This window comes from Macaca thibetana, chromosome 9 (assembly GCF_024542745.1).
Source record: "Macaca thibetana thibetana isolate TM-01 chromosome 9, ASM2454274v1, whole genome shotgun sequence".
NCBI classification, from domain to species: Eukaryota; Metazoa; Chordata; class Mammalia; order Primates; family Cercopithecidae; genus Macaca; species Macaca thibetana.
The window spans coordinates 65,006,400-65,024,328 of NC_065586.1; the positions used below are offsets into that span (position 1 = coordinate 65,006,400).

Consider the following 17,929-nt stretch of genomic DNA (forward strand, 5'->3'; position numbering starts at 1 on the left):
GGCTAATTTTTTGTATTTTTAGTAGAGACGGGGTTTCGCCATGTTGGGCAGGCTGGTTTCAATCTCCTGACCTCCGGTGATCCGCCCGCCTCGGCCTCCCAAAGTGTTGGGATTACAGGAGTAAGCCACCGCACCCAGCCTCATTTTAACAACTTTTTTTTGAGACGGAGTCTTACTTGGTCACACCGAGGCTGGAGTGCAGTGGTTGCGATCTTGGCTCACTGCAACCTCTGTCTCCCAGGTTCAAGCAATTCTCCTGCCTCAGCCTTCCAAGTAGCTGGGATCACAGGCACCCACCATCATGTCTGGCTAATTTTTTGTATTTTTTAGTAGACACGGGATTTCACCATTTTGGTCAGGCTGGTCTTGAACTCCTGACCTCAGGTGATCCACCCACCTTGGCCTTCCAAAGTGCTGGGATTACAGGGGTGAGCCAACATGCCTGGCCCATTTTAACTATTTTTAAGTGTATTGTTCAATGACATTAAGTACATTCACAATGCTGTGCAACTATCACCTCTCCATTTCCAGAACGTTTTCCTCCTTGTAAACAGAAACTCCATACCCATTAAACAGTAACTCCTCATTTGCCTTCCCCCAGCCCATACTAACTTCCATTCTACTTTCTGTCTATGAAATGGACTACTCTAAGTACCTCCTATAATTGGAATCATATAGTATTTTTCGTATAGTATTTTTCTTTCTGTTTCTCTTTGCTTCACTTATTAATAGCATAATATTTACAAGGTTCATCCATGTTGTAGAATGTATCAGAATTTCATTCATTTTGAAGGCTGAACAATATTTCTTTGTATGTACATAACACGTTTTGTTTTTCCATTATTCTGTTGTTAGACATTTGGGTTGTTAGTACTTTTTGGTGATTGTGAATATTACTGCTATGAATATAGGTGTACAAGTAGGTATACAAGTAGTATATACCTCAGAGTGGAATTGCTGGATCATATGATAAGGCTATGTTTAACTTTCTGAGGAACTACCAAATTGTTTACCAGAGCAGCTGCACCGTTTTACATTCCCATCAGATATGCACAAGGGTAGCCCTACGTTTCTTGAAGTGCCTTGCATTTCAGTTACACATTATGCCTCTTCTCTTGAATGTTTGAATATAACTTTAAAAACATCAGGCCGGGCGCGGTGGCTCAAGCCTGTAATCCCAGCACTTTGGGAGGCCGAGGCGGGTGGATCACGAGGTCAGGAGATCGAGACCATCCTGGATAACACGGTGAAACCCCGTCTCTACTAAAAATACAAAAAACTAGCCGGGCGAGGTGGCGGGCGCCTGTAGTCCCAGCTACTCGGAGGCTGAGGCGGGAGAATGGCGTGAACCCGGGAGGCGGAGCTTGCAGTGAGCCGAGATCGCGCCACTGCACTCCAGCCTGGGCGACACAGCGAGACTCCGTCTCAAAAAAATAAAAAAATAAAAAAAAAAAAAATAAAAACATCAACATTTTTTCCAGGTTAGTTGTTCAACATTTAGTAAAGTGGCCATGGTATATTATGATATAATTGTATAATTTAAATCAATCAGCCAGGTGCGGTGGCTCAGGCCTGTAATCCTAGCACTTTGGAAGGCTGAGGCAGGTTGATCACTTCAGGTCAGGAGTTCGAGACCAGCCTGGCCAACATGGTGAAACCCTGTCTCTACTAAAAATACAAAAATTAGCCAGGAGTGGTGGTGCACACCTATAGTCCCAGCTACTCAGGAGACTGAAGCAGGAGCATCACCTGAACCTGGGAGGTGAAGGTTGCAGTGAGCCGAGATCGTGCCACTGCACTCCAGCCTGGGCAACAGAACGAGACTCCATCTCAAAAAATAAATAAATAAATAAATAAATCCCTTAGCTGTGTGTTCACTAAAATAAAATAAAATGAAACCAGGCTCAGAGGGTTAGGTGTACAGAATATCTATATTGGTGAGAGGTCTGTTTTTTAAAGACCCAAAGACAGGTGTTTTCACTGTATAGAACACTCATGAAGCCATACAACATTGCACTTGACAACCTAAGCAAACATCAAAGGCCTGTGTGCACTCTTCTGTAAAATTAGATAATAAATAAAGCCAAGGCTCATCCTAGCTATATATGAAAGTTAATGAACGTGACCAGAACTAACATTAACTTCAAATATCAAATTGACGCTTCACCATGAAGATCTATACTTGTTTGAACACAGAATGGATTGGTAATCTCTATCAGGTGTTTCAATTCCTATACTAAGTGATTTGATGGTCTGAGCTCTGGGCGAGTTTTGATGCGAGAGAATAGTCAGAAATTCTGAGCAGAGGCCAGGTGGCTCACATTTGCAATCCAAGCACTTGAGAGGCCAAGGTTGGAGGATCACTTAAGCCCAGGATTTCAAGGCCAGCCTAAGCTACATAGCGGAGACTGCATCTCTACCAAAAAATTAAATATTAGCTATGAAATAATTTCCAGAGGCCCAAAGAGGTAAAAATATCTCAGCTTGCATAGCAGGTTAGAACTTGACTTGAGCATGTACCATAAGATGTTTATTAATATACAGAAAAAATATGAAAATATATAGAACTTGAGTTGCTCCCCACTTCTAACCATCTATACAGCTCTCTCTACAAATTCTCTTCATTTTCAATATCCAACAAAACACATTTGTTGGCCGGGCGCGGTGGCTCAAGCCTGTAATCCCAGCACTTTGGGAGGCCGAGACGGGCGGATCACGAGTTCAGGAGATCGAGACCATCCTGGCTAACACGGTGAAACCCCGTCTCTACTAAAATACAAAAAAAATTAGCCGGGCGAGGTGGCGGGCGCCTGTACTCCCAGCTATTCGGGAGGCTGAGGCAGGAGAATGGCGTGAACCCGGGAGGCGGGGCTTGCAGTGAGCTGAGATCCGGCCATTGCACTCCAGCCTGGGCAACAGAGCTAGACTCCGTCTCAAAAAAAAAAAAAAAAAAAAAAAACACATTTGTAAATATCCTAAAATAACCTTAAAAGAAATATCTTCGGCTGGGTGTAGTGACATGTGCCTGTAATCTCAGCTACTCGGGAGCCTGAGGCAGGAGAATTGCTGGAACCCAGAAGGCAGAGTTTGTAGTGAGCTGAGATAGCGACACTGCACTGCAGCCTGGGCAACAGGACGAGACTGTCTCAAAAGAAGAAGAAGAAGAAGGAAAAAAAAAAAAAATATATATATATATATATATATGTTTTGGCCAGGTGCAGTGGCTCACGCCTGTAATACCAATACTTTGGGAGGTCACTGCAGGCCGATCACAAGGTTAGGAGTTCAAGACCAGCCTGACCAACATGCTGAAACCCTGACTCTACTAAATATACAAAAATTAGCCAGACATGGTGGCGCTTGCCTGTAATCCCAGCTACACCGGAGGCTGACGCAAGAGAATTCCTTGAAACCGGCAAGGGGAGTTTCAAGCAATTCGGCAAGTAAGCCGAAATCACGCCAGTGCACTCCAGCCTGGGTGGCTGAGTGAGACTATACCTCAAAAAAAAAAAAAAAAAAAAAAAAAGTGTGGGTCGGGTGCGGTGGCTCACGACTGTAATCCCAGCACTTTGGGAAGCTGAGGTGGGAGGATCACGAGATCAGGAGATCGAGACCACCCTGGCTAACACAGTGAAACCCCGTCTCTACTAAAAATACAAAAAAATTAGGCGGGCGAGGTGGCGGGCTCCTGTAGTCCAGCTACTCGGGAGGCTGAGGCAGAAGAATGGCGGGAACCCGGGAGGCGGAGCTTGCAGTGAGCTGAGATAGCACCACTGCACTCCAGCCTGGACGACAGAGCGAGACTTCGTCTCAAAAAAAAAAAAAGAATGTGTGTGTGTTATGCCCTCAGGATTAAAACTATGAATAATTCCAAAACTGTACTTCTCTTTCTGGGTATATGCACCTCTGGATCAACAAGAAACTCGAAGTACAAACTATTTAGATTAAAACAACAGCAGCATACTAGGAGAAATCTTCTTCCAGATTAGTCTCAGGAGTAATTCACCTTTCCTCAAGACTGAAGACCGAAACACAGTATCATTCCAATGTGTCCTGCACTCTCCTCTCCCAAGAAATCCTTTATTTTTCTTCTGATTTTGGGGGCTACAACTTTTGCAGTGATAACTGAAGATATTCCAAGTACCATCTATTATAAACTTCCAATCAATAAGAATAAGTACACACACGTACTATGTACCCATAAAAATTAAAAACTTTAAAATAATTTAAGGAATAAGAAAATAATGTCTCGTACCTTTCAGATTTTTTTTTTTTTTTTGATAAGGTCTCACTCTCTTGCCCAGGCTGGAGTCCAGTGCTCCAGTCATAGCCCACTGCAACCTCGAACTCCTGGGCTCAAGTGGTCCTCCCATATCAGTGTCCTGAACAGAACTGTGCTACCATAACAAGCTAATTTTTTTTCTTCTTCTTCTTCTTCTTTTTTTTTTTTGAGGTAGTGTCTTGTACTGTTGCCCAGGCTGGAGTACAATGGTGAGATCTCGGCTCACTGCAACCTCTGCCTCCCGGGTTCAAGCGATTCTCCTGCCTCAGCCTCCTGAGTAGCTGGGATTATGGGCACGTGCCACCACGCCTGACTAATTTTTGTATTTTTAATAGAGATAAGGTTTCACGATGTTGGCCAGGATGGTCTTAAACTCCTGACCTCAAGTGGTCAGCCCACCTCAGCCTCCCAAAGTGCTGGGAGTACAGGCGTTGAGTCACCGTGCCCGGCCTTTCTCATAGATTTAAAAAAGCTGGTTTGGTTTTATTTCCTGTGACACATAGGAACCCGAAAGACTAACACTGGAGAATCTCCTTGCAAGACTGTGTTGAGTACATAGTCAGAATGTAAGTGGTTGGTCCCCTAGCAGAGCCTTTCCTGATGGATCTCTCCCTGACCCCTTTCCCTGAGGCTACTCTTGCTCTTCCCCCACCCTCCCAAGCGGCCAGATCTACCGATTCCCTCCAGCAGTTCTACTTACTGCTGGTAAAAATAGCTGTTCCTTGGTGGCTCTTCTAAAGCAAGAATTGAGGAAAAAGTAGGTGAATAATCTTCAACAGTTACCGAGTCAAACTGTTGTAAGAATGGGGCTGAAATTATTGCCTCTCCCAAATTTCTCAACTCTTCTTTGTACCAACTAGAAAGTGGAAGGCCTACTCCCTGTGTCAGTCTAGATTCAAAATTTGGACAGAAAAATCCAATAACAGGGCTGGGCACAGTGCCTCATGCCTGTAATCCCAGTACTTTGGGAGGCCAAGGTGGGAGGATCATGTGAGGTCAGGAGTTTGAGACCAGCCTGGCCAACATGGTAGAACCCCATCTTTACTAAAAATACAAAAATTAGCCAAGTATGGTGGTGCATGCCTGTAGTCCCAGCTAGTCAGGAGGCTGAGGCAGGAGAATCACTTGAATCCAGGAGGCACAAGTTCCAGTGAGCTGGAATCTTGCAACTGGACTCTTGCCTGGGCAACAGAGAGAGACTCTGTCTCAAAAAAGAGAAAAAATAGCTCAGGCGCGGTGGCTCATGCCTGTAACCCCAGCACTTTGGGAGGCCAAGGCAGGTGGATTGCCTGAGGTCAGGAGTTTGAGACCAGCCTGGCCAACATAGTGAAACCCCGTCTCTACTAAAAATGCAAAAGATTTACTGGGCGTGGTTGTGGGCGCCTGTAATCCCAGGTACTTAGGAGGCTGAGGCAGGAGAATGACTTGAACCTGAGAGGCGGAGGTTGCAGTGAGCCAAGGTTGCACCATTGCTCTCCAGCCTGTGCAACAAGAGCGAAACTCTGTCTGAAAATAATACTACTACTACAAAAGTTAGCAGGGCATAGTGGCGCACACCTGTAGTCCCAGCTACTCAGGAGCCTGAGGCAAGAGAATCCCTTGAACCCTGGAGGCATAAATTGGAGTGAGCAGAGATCTCGCCACTGCACTCCAGCCTGTGCAACAGAGCGAGACTCCATCACAAAAAGTGAAAAAATTAAAAATTAAAAAAAAAAAAAAAGAAAAAACACTTTATTTTTTCCCTTCCGTTTCAGAGAACTTAAAATTATTGAAGAACCTTAAAAGACCCCAGGTCCAAAAATGTTTTCTTTAAAATGTATTAATTTGTTTTTGACAATGACCTTCCCCATTTAATAACCAAAACCCCTTAAAACAATGTAATATATGTTGAGCACCTCTTTTTTTTTTTGAGATGGAGTTTCACTCTGTCGCCAGGCTGGAGTGCAGTGGCGCGATCTCAGCTCACTGCAATCTTCACCTTCCAGGTTCAAGCTATTCTCCTGCCTCAGCCTCCCGAGTAGCTAGGATTACACGTGCGTGCCACAACGCCCAGCTAATTTTTTGTGTGTATTTAGTAGAGACGGAGTTTCACTACGTTAGCCAGGATGGTCTTGATCTCTTGACCTCGTGATTCACCCGCCTTGGCCTCCGAAAGTACTGGAATTACAGGCATGAGCCACCGTGCCCCGGCCTTGAGCACCTCTCTTATGCAGACATAGTGCTGAGTGTATAACTGGAGGAATGTCATTGTTGCCACCCACCCGGAAACTACCATCTTATAAGAGACACAAACAAATAACCACATATTCATGACGTAATGTAGAATGAGATGAGCCCAGGAGGTATATAGTACCCAGGAGGCTTCCCAGGGGAAGCAACATTTCCCTCTGAAACCCAAGGCTGGGCAGGTAGGAGTTGGCAAGATATAGAGGGATGGAAGAAAGCAGTGTGCCCCACATGGAGGTAACAGCACCCATAAAGACACTGGAGCACTGTGGTTGCTGAGGTAACATTCCAGTGTGGCTGCTAAGGGGCCATGGGGAGATATGCATGTCAATAAATATGCCACCACTTGGGTGGCAAGGTTATTGAGCATGCATATGAAGAGATACCAGCCTTTACTTCTCTACCATTCCCATTAGAATTATTTTTGTTGTTCTGTCTTTCAGTTGTCCATAATTGTTTCTTTGAGAAGCCAAGAATAATGCACCTGTTAAGATGATTATCAAATATACAAGTTACCTTTTCAAGAGGAGAACTAAAGAGAGGTGATTGGTTTGTCCCAGACCTGAAACTCTTTTGTTTTTAAGCTAGAAAACACCCTTTTATAACTAAGTCTCCTAATCAGAAGAAAGCAATTATTTTGAGAATAGCTATTATGTAGGCTGTATTTTGTTTTTTGAGAGGGAGTCTCACTCTGTCACCCAGGCTGGAGTGCAGTGGCACGATCTCGCTTCACTGCAAGCTCTGCCTCCCAGTTTCATGCCATTCTCCTGCGTCAGCCTCCCGAGTAGCTGGGACTACAGGCACCCGTCAGCACGCCTGGCTAATTTTTTGTATTTTTTAGTGGAGATGGGGTTTCACCGTGTTAGTCAGGATGTTCTTGATCTCCTGATCTCGTGATCCGCCCGCCTCGGCCCCCCAAAGTGCTTGGATAACAGGCGTGAGCCAGCGCGCCTGGCCTTTATGTGGGCTGTTTTTGTTGAGATGAGACCAGTTATTCAGAAAGGGTTTACTTCTTTAGTTTCTAAACTCATTTACTCGAGTTTCAAACAATTTATGGAGAAGCAAGATTTGACTGCCGACAAATGAGTTACTCTCTCAGCTGGATGACCCTGTACTGCACAGATGCTTCTGATGCTGGAAGTAGGGGATGCTCTTACTTTGTTCATTCCAGAAATAGAATACAGGACACCAGCTATGTTCAAGGACACTGCTTAATGGCTGTCGTTCTTACTGAATAGCACTTTTCCATGGAACATAACTCAGACAGAAAAAAGAGAGGAACCAAAAAATAAAAAGACCTATCATTGAACTCATAATATTTACAACAGTAGAACTCATAATATCTACAATTAACTTTCCAAAGTCTGCATGATTCTCCTAATATCCAAATAGTCAATGACACATTAGCTCTTTTTGTTTAAAATGCATAAATGGGATGTGGTGGCTCATGCCTGTAATCCCAGCACTTTGGGAGACCAAGGCAGGTGGATCACCTGAGGTCGGGAGTTTGAGACCAGCCTGACCAACATGGAGAAACCCCATCTCTACTAAAAATACAAAATTGGCTGAAGGTGGTGGTGCATGCTTGTAATCCCAGCTACTTGGGAGGCTGAGGCAGGAGAATCACTTGAACCTGGGAGGCGGAGGTTGCAGTGAGCCAAGGTCATGCCATTGCATTCCAGTCTGGGAAAGAAGAGCAAAACTCTGTCTCAAAAAAAATTTTTTTAAAAAGAAAGAAAATAACTTTATATTTTCTTAAATTATTTATTTATTTAGAAGCAGGGCCTTGCTCTGTCCCCCAGGGTGGTGTACACCAGTGCAGTCATGGCTCAAGGCAGACATGTGGTGAACTCCTGGGCTCAAGTGATCCTTCCGCCTCAGACTCCAATTCTTTTTATGTTTTGTAGAGACAGGGTCTCAATATGTTGCCCAGGCTGGTCTCAAACTCCTGGCCTCAAGTGATCATCCCACCTTGGCCTCTCAAAGTGCTAGGATCTTATACAAGATGAGTATATCCTTGGGGAGATCCAAATCCCAGTGATGGGACCATGAGCAAGTCAACCTCCAGTAGACTCAGTGAGGGGAAATGCTAACATTACAGCTATATGCAATATTGGATATGGAAAGCATGTAGTAGCTGGGCGTGGTGTCTCATGCCTGTAATCCCAACAATTTGGGAAGCCAAGGCAGGAGGATTGCTTGAGCCCAGGAGTTTGAGACCAGCCTGGGCAACATAGTGAGACCCATCTCTAAAAAACAAAAACAAACAAACAAAAACACTAGCCGGGCATGTTGGTACATGCCTCTGGTCCCAGTTACTCAGGAGGCTGAGATGGGAGAATCACTTGAGTCTGGGAGGTGGAGGCTGCAGTGAGCCATGGTCACACCACTGCACTCCAGACTGGGGAACAGAGCAAGACCTGTCACTCACACACACACACAAAAGAAAAGCATGTGTATGGCACTTGACTCTCAGTCTGTGCAACTGCAGCTATGGAGAACTATGGCTGTAACTAATTAAGAAAACGATGTACACGTAAACCATACAATGAGCAGTTAAAATTCATTTAATATAAAAATTGGAAGGCTGGGCATGGTGGCTCACACCTGTAATCTCAGCACTTTAGAAAGCCAAGGCAGGCAGAAGGCTTGAGGCCAGGAGTACGAGACCAGCCTGGCCAACACAGTGAAGCCCCATTTCTGCTAAAAATACAAAAAATTAGTGAGCATGGTGGTGCATGCTTGTAGTTCCCGCTACTTGGGAGGTAGAGGCATGAGAATTGCTTGAATTCGGGAGGCAGAGGTTGTAGTAAGCCGAGATGTCATTACTGTATTCCAGCCTGGGTGAAAGAGTGAGACACTGTCTCCAAAAAAAAAAAAAAAAAAAAAAAAATTGGAGATATTAACATTAAACATTACAGCATTTTGGGGCACTGGAACCTCTTCCAGATAAATAGAGTACTAAGGCTGGGGTCCTGTAAGCCCAGCACTTTGGGAGGCCGAGGCAGGTGGATCACTTGAACCCAGGAGTTCAAGACCATCCTGGGCAACATGGTGAAACCCCATCTCTTCTTATAAATTTCTTTTTAAAGTATATATATACACGCATATAGATATATACATCTAAGTATTAAACAAGTTTGCTGCTAGTGTCGGGATAGGCTAGCTCCATGCTAATTGCATCATAATATAACCTTACACTTACTAAGTTAAAGAGAATAAGAAACTTTCACTTCTACAGATAATGAAATTGATAATTTGGGAGAAACCTCCTGCTGAAGACAATTAGAAAAGTTGGAAAGGGCCGGGTGCGGTGGCTCAAGCCTGTAATCCCAGCACTTTGGGAGGCCGAGACGGGCGGAGCACGAGGTCAGGAGATCGAGACCATCCTGGCTAACACGGTGAAACCCTGTCTCTACTAAAAAATACAAAAAAACTAGCCGGGCGCGGTGGCCGGCTCCTGTAGTCCCAGCTACTCGGGAGGCTGAGGCAGGAGAATGGCGTAAACCTGGGAGGCTGAGCTTGCAGTGAGCTGAGATCCGGCCACTGCGCTCCACCCTGGAGACTCGGTCTCAAAAAAAAAAAAAAAGAAAAGTTGGATAGAACACAAAGTCATCTTCTTTTTTTTTTTTTTTTTTTTTTTTTTGAGACGGAGTCTCGCTCTGCCGCCCAGGCTGGAGTGCAGTGGCGGGATCTCAGCTCACTGCAAGCTCCGCCTCCCGGGTTCACGCCATTCTCCTGCCTCAGCCTCCCAAGTAGCTGGGACTACAGGCGCCCGCCACCGCGCCCGGCTAGTTTTTTGTATTTTTTAGTAGAGACGGGGTTTCACCGTGTTAGCCAGGATGGTCTCGATCTCCTGACCTCGTGATCCGCCCGTCTCGGCCTCCCAAAGTGCTGGGATTACAGGCTTGAGCCACCGCGCCCGGCCAAAGTCATCTTCTTGAAGGAATTGGAGAGTGAATCATTACCATGATAGTGAAGAATTACCAGACCATGATTCAGAGGGAAATAAGGTCCAGGGAGTGTAAAAACCTTTTTTTTTTTTTTTTTTTTTTTTTTTTTGGAGACAGGGTCTTCTGCCCAGGTTGCTGTGCAGTGGTGCAATCATAGCCTACTGCAGTCTCCATCTCCTCAGCTCAAGCAATCCTCTCACCTCAGCGTCCCTACTAGCTGGGACTACAGACACTCACCACCATGCCCAGCTAGTTTGTATATTTTTTGTAGAGATGAGGGTCTCAGTTTGTTACCTGGGCTTGTCTCAAACACCAGGGCTCAAGAGATCCTCCTCTCTCAGCCTCCCAAAGTGCCGGGATTACAGGTGTGAGCCACCACACCCGACCTATATATACACATTTTTTTTTTTTTTGAGACAGAGTTTCACTAAAAGTATTTTAAGTTAAATTAAAAATGGAGAGAAAGAGTTAAACACAGTTAAAGGAACACCTTAATATTAAAATACAGCAGCAGTAGAATGACAAACTCAAAGAGTTTAAGTATTTAAATCATGTTAACATCTTTGGTTTTTTGTGTGTGAAATGAACCTATAAGATGCTAACATCTCTCCAAATTTAACAAGTCTAAAATATGACAGCAATAACCTCAGCATGACTTATTCCTTAACCAGTCCACCTCTCAGTCTCACTATTCTCCATCCTCTGGGCCCTTCACCTTTTCCTCATTGCTTTAGCTCAGAGATATGGTAACTAAAATGAACACATACCGTTCAACCCAGGGATTCTAATCCCAGATCAACTATGTTCTTAAGCAAGTTACCTGACCTCTCTAAGCCTCAGAGTCTTACTTTATAAATTAAAGCAGAATGTATATTTCATAGGATTGTTGTAAGATTGTATAAGACAATGAGCATGTGTTTTCTTAATGCTATACTGCTCACTTAACAAATACTGAATAAGGCTGGGCATGGTGGTGCACACCTGTAATCCCTGCACTTTGTGAGTCTGAAGTGGGTGGATTGCTTGAGTCCAGGGTAACATGATAAAACTCCATGTCTATTTCTACATATAAAAAATAAATAAAAGCTGAGCACAGCGGCTGACGCCTCTAATCTCAGCACTTGGGAGACCTAGGCGGGTGGATCACTTGAGGTCAGGAGTTCAAGACCAGTCTGACCAACATGGTGAAACCCCATCTCTACTAAATATATAAAAATCAGCCAGGCGTGTAATGGTACGCACCTATACTCCCAGCTACTTGGGAGGCTGAGGCACGAGAATCTCTTGTACCTGGGAGGCGGAGGTTGCGCCACTGCAATCCAGCCTGAGTGATAGAGTGAGACTGTCTCAAAAAACAAAACAAAACCAACAAGATGTGTTTCTATTTCCCATTCTGCATAATGAGAACCCGAATGCTTATACCTCATGGGTTAGGGTTACTGTGAGCAATGAATACAGTAATGGAAAGTCTTATCACTGTGTCTGGCCCTCAAAAAAATGTCAGTTTCCTTCCACCTTCCTTTCCTTTGCCAGCTTCCTGTGTGTGTTTCAAGCAGTTTCAATTTTGTTAAAATTGCGTGTAACTAATTAGTAATGAAGTAATGTGAATTAGTAATGTACCTAATTAATAATAAAGGTTATTGGTTCTTTAAAAAGGAAGAAAAAAAGGTAGAACACTATTTTGATTTTCGTGTTTTATTAGTCTGTTTGTTTTACCAACTCATAATGCAGTATCAGGGTCTCTAGAAAATGGGAAATAAGGAAAGCAACTTAACTTCTATGTTGCCCAGTAGACAAATCTCTCTGCAATTCTGTAATAACTCCTGTACAAATTACTTACTCCTCTAAGGATAGAAGAAACCAACAGACACCCGCTTTTTTCTCTAAATCTAACCTATATCCACTCCATCCAAAATTCCATGGCTTGGATCAACTCTGGCCTTCCACTGTCTTGTCCTCCCACTTCCTCCTCCCTTGATCCTACTTTTACAGAAAACTCACCACAATATGGTGTTGCGTATGAAATATGATATGAAAATGAGCTGTATAGTGTAACTGTCTAGAACACAGTAGAAACACCAAAACCCTCTTATTATACAAGCACAAGAAAATAACTGTGGCATAGTCATCTCGCTGGAAACCACAACTATAACTCTGCATCACATGGGAACAGTGAAACCAATTCATTCATAAAGTATCTTAATCCTCCAGCAGAAAAATGCTTTTGCAGATACTGAGAAATGGTACATATGGAATACTTAGGAAGACTTAATTACTTTCCTCTACATAACATGAATAAAATGGCAAGATGGAAAACAGGTGAAAGTAATGAAATAAATACAAAAATCTCTTCAAACATATGTAATACCCACCACTTTTAAGCACCTATTGTATAGCAGACGCACTGCAAGACACTTTACAGACATCATCTCTGCTCCTCATGGCATCTCTGCTTTGCAATACGACTATCACAATGTTACAAGTAGGTCCACTCTCACACTGATTACCATATAGGAAATAACTAAATTCTTAGCAAACTGTTTTCTCCTTAACCATACAAACAATACTCAATTGCATTCCTTCAAATCCGTTAAAAAACTGATGTGAGGCTGGGCACGGTGCCTCATGCCTGTAATACCAGCACCTTGGAAAGCTGGAGGAAAGATCACTTGAGGCCAGGAGTTCAAGACCAGCCTGGGCAACATAGTGAGATCACATCTCTACAAAAAAATTAAAACAAAAACAAAAAACGTTAGCTGGCTGGGCGCAATGGCACATGCCTGTAATCTCAGCAACTTGGGAGGCCTAGGCGAGCAGATCACCTGAGGTCTGGCGTCTGAAACCAGCCTGACCAACATGGTGAAACCCTGTCTCTGCTAAAAATACAAAAATTAGCTGGGAGTGGTGTTTGGCACCTGTAATCCCAGCTACGAGGGAGGCTGAGGCAGGAGAATCGCTTAACCCCGGGAGGGACTAATTGCAGCAAGCCGAGATTGCACCACTGCACTCCAGCCTAGGCAACAGAGCAAGACTCCTTCTCAAAACGCAAAAACATAAGCCAGGCATAGTGGCACACACGCATAGTCCTAGCTAGTTAGGAGGCTGAGGCGGAAGGATCCCTCGAACCCAGAGGTTTAAGGTTACAGTGGGCTATGATCACCACTGTAGCCTAGCCTAGGGACAGAGCAACTCTATCTCAAAAACGTATTTTTGTTTGTTTGTTTTTTGAGATGGAGTCTGTGTCGCCAGGGTGGAGTACAGTGGCGCGATCTCGGCTCACTGCGACCTCGGCCTCCCGGGTTCATGCCATTCTCCTGCCTTAGCCTCCCGAGTAGCTGGGACTACAGGCGTCCGCCACCATGCCTGGCTAATTTTTGTACTTTTAATAGAGACGGGGTTTCACCACGTTGGCCAGGATGGTCTCGATCTCTTGACCTCGTGATCACCCACCTCGGCCTCCCAAAGTGCTGAGATTACAGGCGTGAGCCACTGTGCCCGGCCCAAAAAAATTTTTTAAGTGGTCTGATTCTTTCATTTCTTTTTATTTCAGGGAGTGGACATACGATTTACTTTCTCTGAAATCTAATACAAGCTATGGGTAATCTCACCATAAAAAATGCATATAAAGGCAATATGCTGCATATAATTCTGAGGGGGTGGGATCACAGACCATTGAAGCCTATCCAGAAAAAGAACCTCTGATGTAGAAGTTGCAGTTTTATGATTTCTAAATCATATGAAAGAATGATGTTGGAATCATTTAAACTAGGATCAAATTCATCTAGAAATACTTGGCCAGGCACAGTGGCTCACACCTATAATCCCAGCACGCTGAGAAGCTGAGGCAGGCGGATCACCTGACGTCAGGAGGTCAGGACCACCCTGGTCAACATGGTGAAATCACATCTCTATTGAAAACACAAGACCTGATGCAGCGCCTCACTCCTGTAGTCCCAGCACTTCGGGAGGCTGAGATGAGAGGATCACCTGAGGTCAGGGGTTCAAGACCAGCCTGACCAACATGAAGAAACCCTGTCTCTACTAAAAATATAAAATTAGCCTGGCATGGTGATGCATGCCTTTAGTCCCAGCTACTCGGGAGGCTGAGGCAGGAGAATCGCTTGAACCCGGGAGGCAGAGGATTCAGTGAGCCAAGATTGCGCCATTGCATTCAAGACTGGGCAACAATAGCAAAACTCCGACTCAAACAAAACAAAACAAAACAAAAACACAAAATAATAAGCTGGGCGTGGTGGCAGACGCCTGTAGTCCCAGCTACTACGGAAGCTGAGGCAGGAAAATTGCTTGAACCCAGGAGGCAAACGTTGCAGTGAGCTTAGATCTCACCACTGCACCCCAGCCTGAGCAACAGGGCGAGATTTTGCCTCAAAAAAAAAAAAAAAAAAAAAAAAGATAAGAGGGATATGTGCAGAATAAACTCATATAGTGTTGTTTTGGTGTACTAGCTGCTATAGTATACTACATATGGAATAAAATGTATGGTTTACAGTATACTTTTTTTGTTTTTTCCCTGAGACGGAGTCTCACTTTGTCACCCAGGCTGGAGTGCAGAGGCGCGATCTCAGCTCACTGCAACCTTTACCTCCCGGGTTCAAGCAATTCTCTTGCCTCAGCCTCCGGAGAATCTGGGATTACAGGCGCATGCCACCACACCTGGCTAATTTTTGTATTTTTAGTAGAGATGGGGTTTCACCATGTTGGCCAGGCTGGTCTCAAACTCCCGGCTTCAAGTGATTCGCCAGCCTTGGTCTCCCAAAGTGTTGGGATTACAGGTGTGAGCCACTGCACCCGGCCTGCTTGCTTTCTTTCTTTCTTTTTTTTTTTTTTAAACAAACATCGTCATATGAAAAATAGGCTGACTCATGTATTTGTAAGATTTTATTCACTCATGGCCGGGCGCGGTAGCTCACACCTGTAATCCCAGCACTTTGGGAGGCTGAGGCGGGTGGATCACCTGAGGTCAGGAGTTCACGACCAGCCTGGCCAACATGGTGAAACCCTGTCTCTACTAAAAATAAAAAAAAAATTAGCTGGGCATTGTGGGGTGTGCCTATAATCCCAGCTACTTGGGAGGCTGAGAGAAGAGAATTGCTTGAACCTGGGAGGCAGAGGTTGCAGTGAGCCAAGATCTCGCCACTGCATTCTAGCCTGGGCGACAGAGCAAGACTCTGTCTCAAAAAAATTTTACAGGCCGGGCGCGGTGGCTCAAGCCTGTAATCCCAGCACTTTGGGAGGCCGAGACGGGAGGATCACGAGGTCAGGAGATTGAGACCATCCTGACTAACACGGTGAAACCCCGTCTCTACTAAAAAATACAAAAATTTAGCCACTCGAGGTGGCGGGCGCCTGTAGTCCCAGCTACTCGGGAGGCTGAGGCAGGAGAATGGCATAAACCCGGGAGGCGGGGCTTGCAGCGAGCTGAGATCCGGCCACTGCACTCCAGCCTGGGCGACAGAGCGAGACTCCGTCTCAAAAAAAAAAAAAAAAAAAAAAAAAAATTTTACAAAGAGGCTGGGTGCGGTGGCTCACACCTGTAATCCCTGCACTTTGGGAGGCCGAGGCGGGCGGATCACAAGGCCAGGAGATCAAGACCATCCTGGCTAACACGGTGAAACCCCGTTTCTACTAAAAATACAAAAAATTAGCGGGTGTGGTGGCGGGCGCCTGTAGTCCCAGCTACTCGGGAGGCTGAGGCAGGAGAATGGTGTGAACCCAGGAAGCGGAGCTTGCAGTGAGCCGAGATCGCGCCACTGCACTCCAGGCTGGACGACAGAGTGAGACTGCCTCAAAAATAAAAAAAATAAAAAAAAAAATAAAGATGTTATGCACTCACTAATTCAATCATTTGTTCGACAAATATTTCTTGAGCACCTGTTATGTGCTGCTAGCACCCCCTAAACCCAAGGCTTGGGCTTTGGAAGTTAGCATAAGCATGTCTTTTTCTTTTTTTTTTTTTTTTTGGAGACAGAGTCTCTGTCGCCAGACTGGAGTGCAGTGGTTCAATCTCACCTCACTGCAACCTCCACCTCCCGGGTTCAAGCGATTCTCCTGCCTCAGCCTCCCAGGTAGCTGGGACTACAGGTGCACACCACCACACCCAGCTAATTTTTCTATGTTTAGCAGAGACGAGGTTTCACCATGTTAGCCAGGATGGTCTTGACCTTTTGACCTTGTGATCTGCCCACCTCGGCCTCCCAAAGTGCTGGGATTACAGGTGAGAGCCACCGTGTCCGGCCAGGCATCTCACTTCTAGTGCTCTTTCTGCAGGAGAACATCAGGACCTTCTTTCAAAACAGTGACTTGGTGTTAATGGTGCACAATTAAATCAGTAAAAAGCAAAATTTCTCTTTTGTTGCACTCATAGCAGACATGAAAATCTGATGATAATTAGCCAAAGCCTTCTGGATATGTCTTGAGCACTGGGTCTCATTGTCAAGGTAGTGCCCTGAATTGTTTAGATTAGTCTGATTCATTTGGAAGTTGTGTCTTATTTTAGTATGATAATAATACAAAAAGAGATGCTTTCTCCTATCCTTCCTGGTAACATTTGTGCCATTATCCATCATAGTCCCATAATGGCTGGCTACTTGAAAAGTACTTTTGCATCTTTGATATAGTCAATTCTTGAAATACCACTCTGGAATAAAAAAACCAAAAGGTTGACCAACAAAAAGAGATCTGAATTTAAGCTCTGTAGCAAAATAAACATGTACGATAATAGGGTGCTCAATATTACATCATAGTGTAACTTGGATTATGCTGACACTGGATGAAGATGTTGGGCAGTTTTTTTTTTTTTTTTTTTTTTTTTTGAGACGGAGTCTCGCTCTGTCACCCAGGCTGGAGTGCAGTGGCCAGATTTCAGCTCACTGCAAGCTCCGCCTCCCGGGTTCACGCCATTCTCCTGCCTCAGCCTCCGGAGTAGCTGGGACTACAGGCGCCCGCCACCTCGCCCGGCTAGTTTTTTGTATTTTTTAGTAGAGACGGGGTTTCACCGGGTTAGCCAGGATGGTCTCGATCTCCCGACCTTGTGATCCGCCCGTCTCGGCCTCCCAAAGTGCTGGGATTACAGGCTTGAGCCACCGCGCCCGGCCGATGTTGGGCAGTTTTACAAATTTTTCTTCCTAGAAAAGATAATACATACAAAATGATGGGTAAGATTTGAACTATTGTGACAAAATTTCAGAAATTAACACCCATGGGTCAGAGTCAGTCAACATGCTTTTATATTCACATACTTGGAGGTTATACACGAGTATCTACTAAACAACAAAAGTTTGGTGTTTTTTATTTTTTTTCCCCAAAGTCCAGTTCTGTGGTGCAGTATGCTACTGAAGTCTCAGTAGTGATACAAAGAGATTCCTTAAAGACATATTTAAGTACATATAACATCTGCCCTCAATTGAAAGAGTTGGTAGCAAAAATTGTTCCATATGCCATATGTAAC

At 44.6% G+C, this 17,929-nt stretch overlaps 1 protein-coding gene and 1 pseudogene across 2 annotated transcripts in view; both read right to left on the reverse strand.

The window, feature by feature from the left end:
- The window catches only part of TET1 (tet methylcytosine dioxygenase 1), a 148,282-nt gene that overhangs the window by 106,877 nt on the left and 23,476 nt on the right, over window positions 1-17,929 (reverse strand). The gene's annotated exons all lie outside the window — the stretch shown is intronic.
- Window positions 7,479-8,185, reverse strand: LOC126963182 (protein GVQW1-like; annotated as a pseudogene).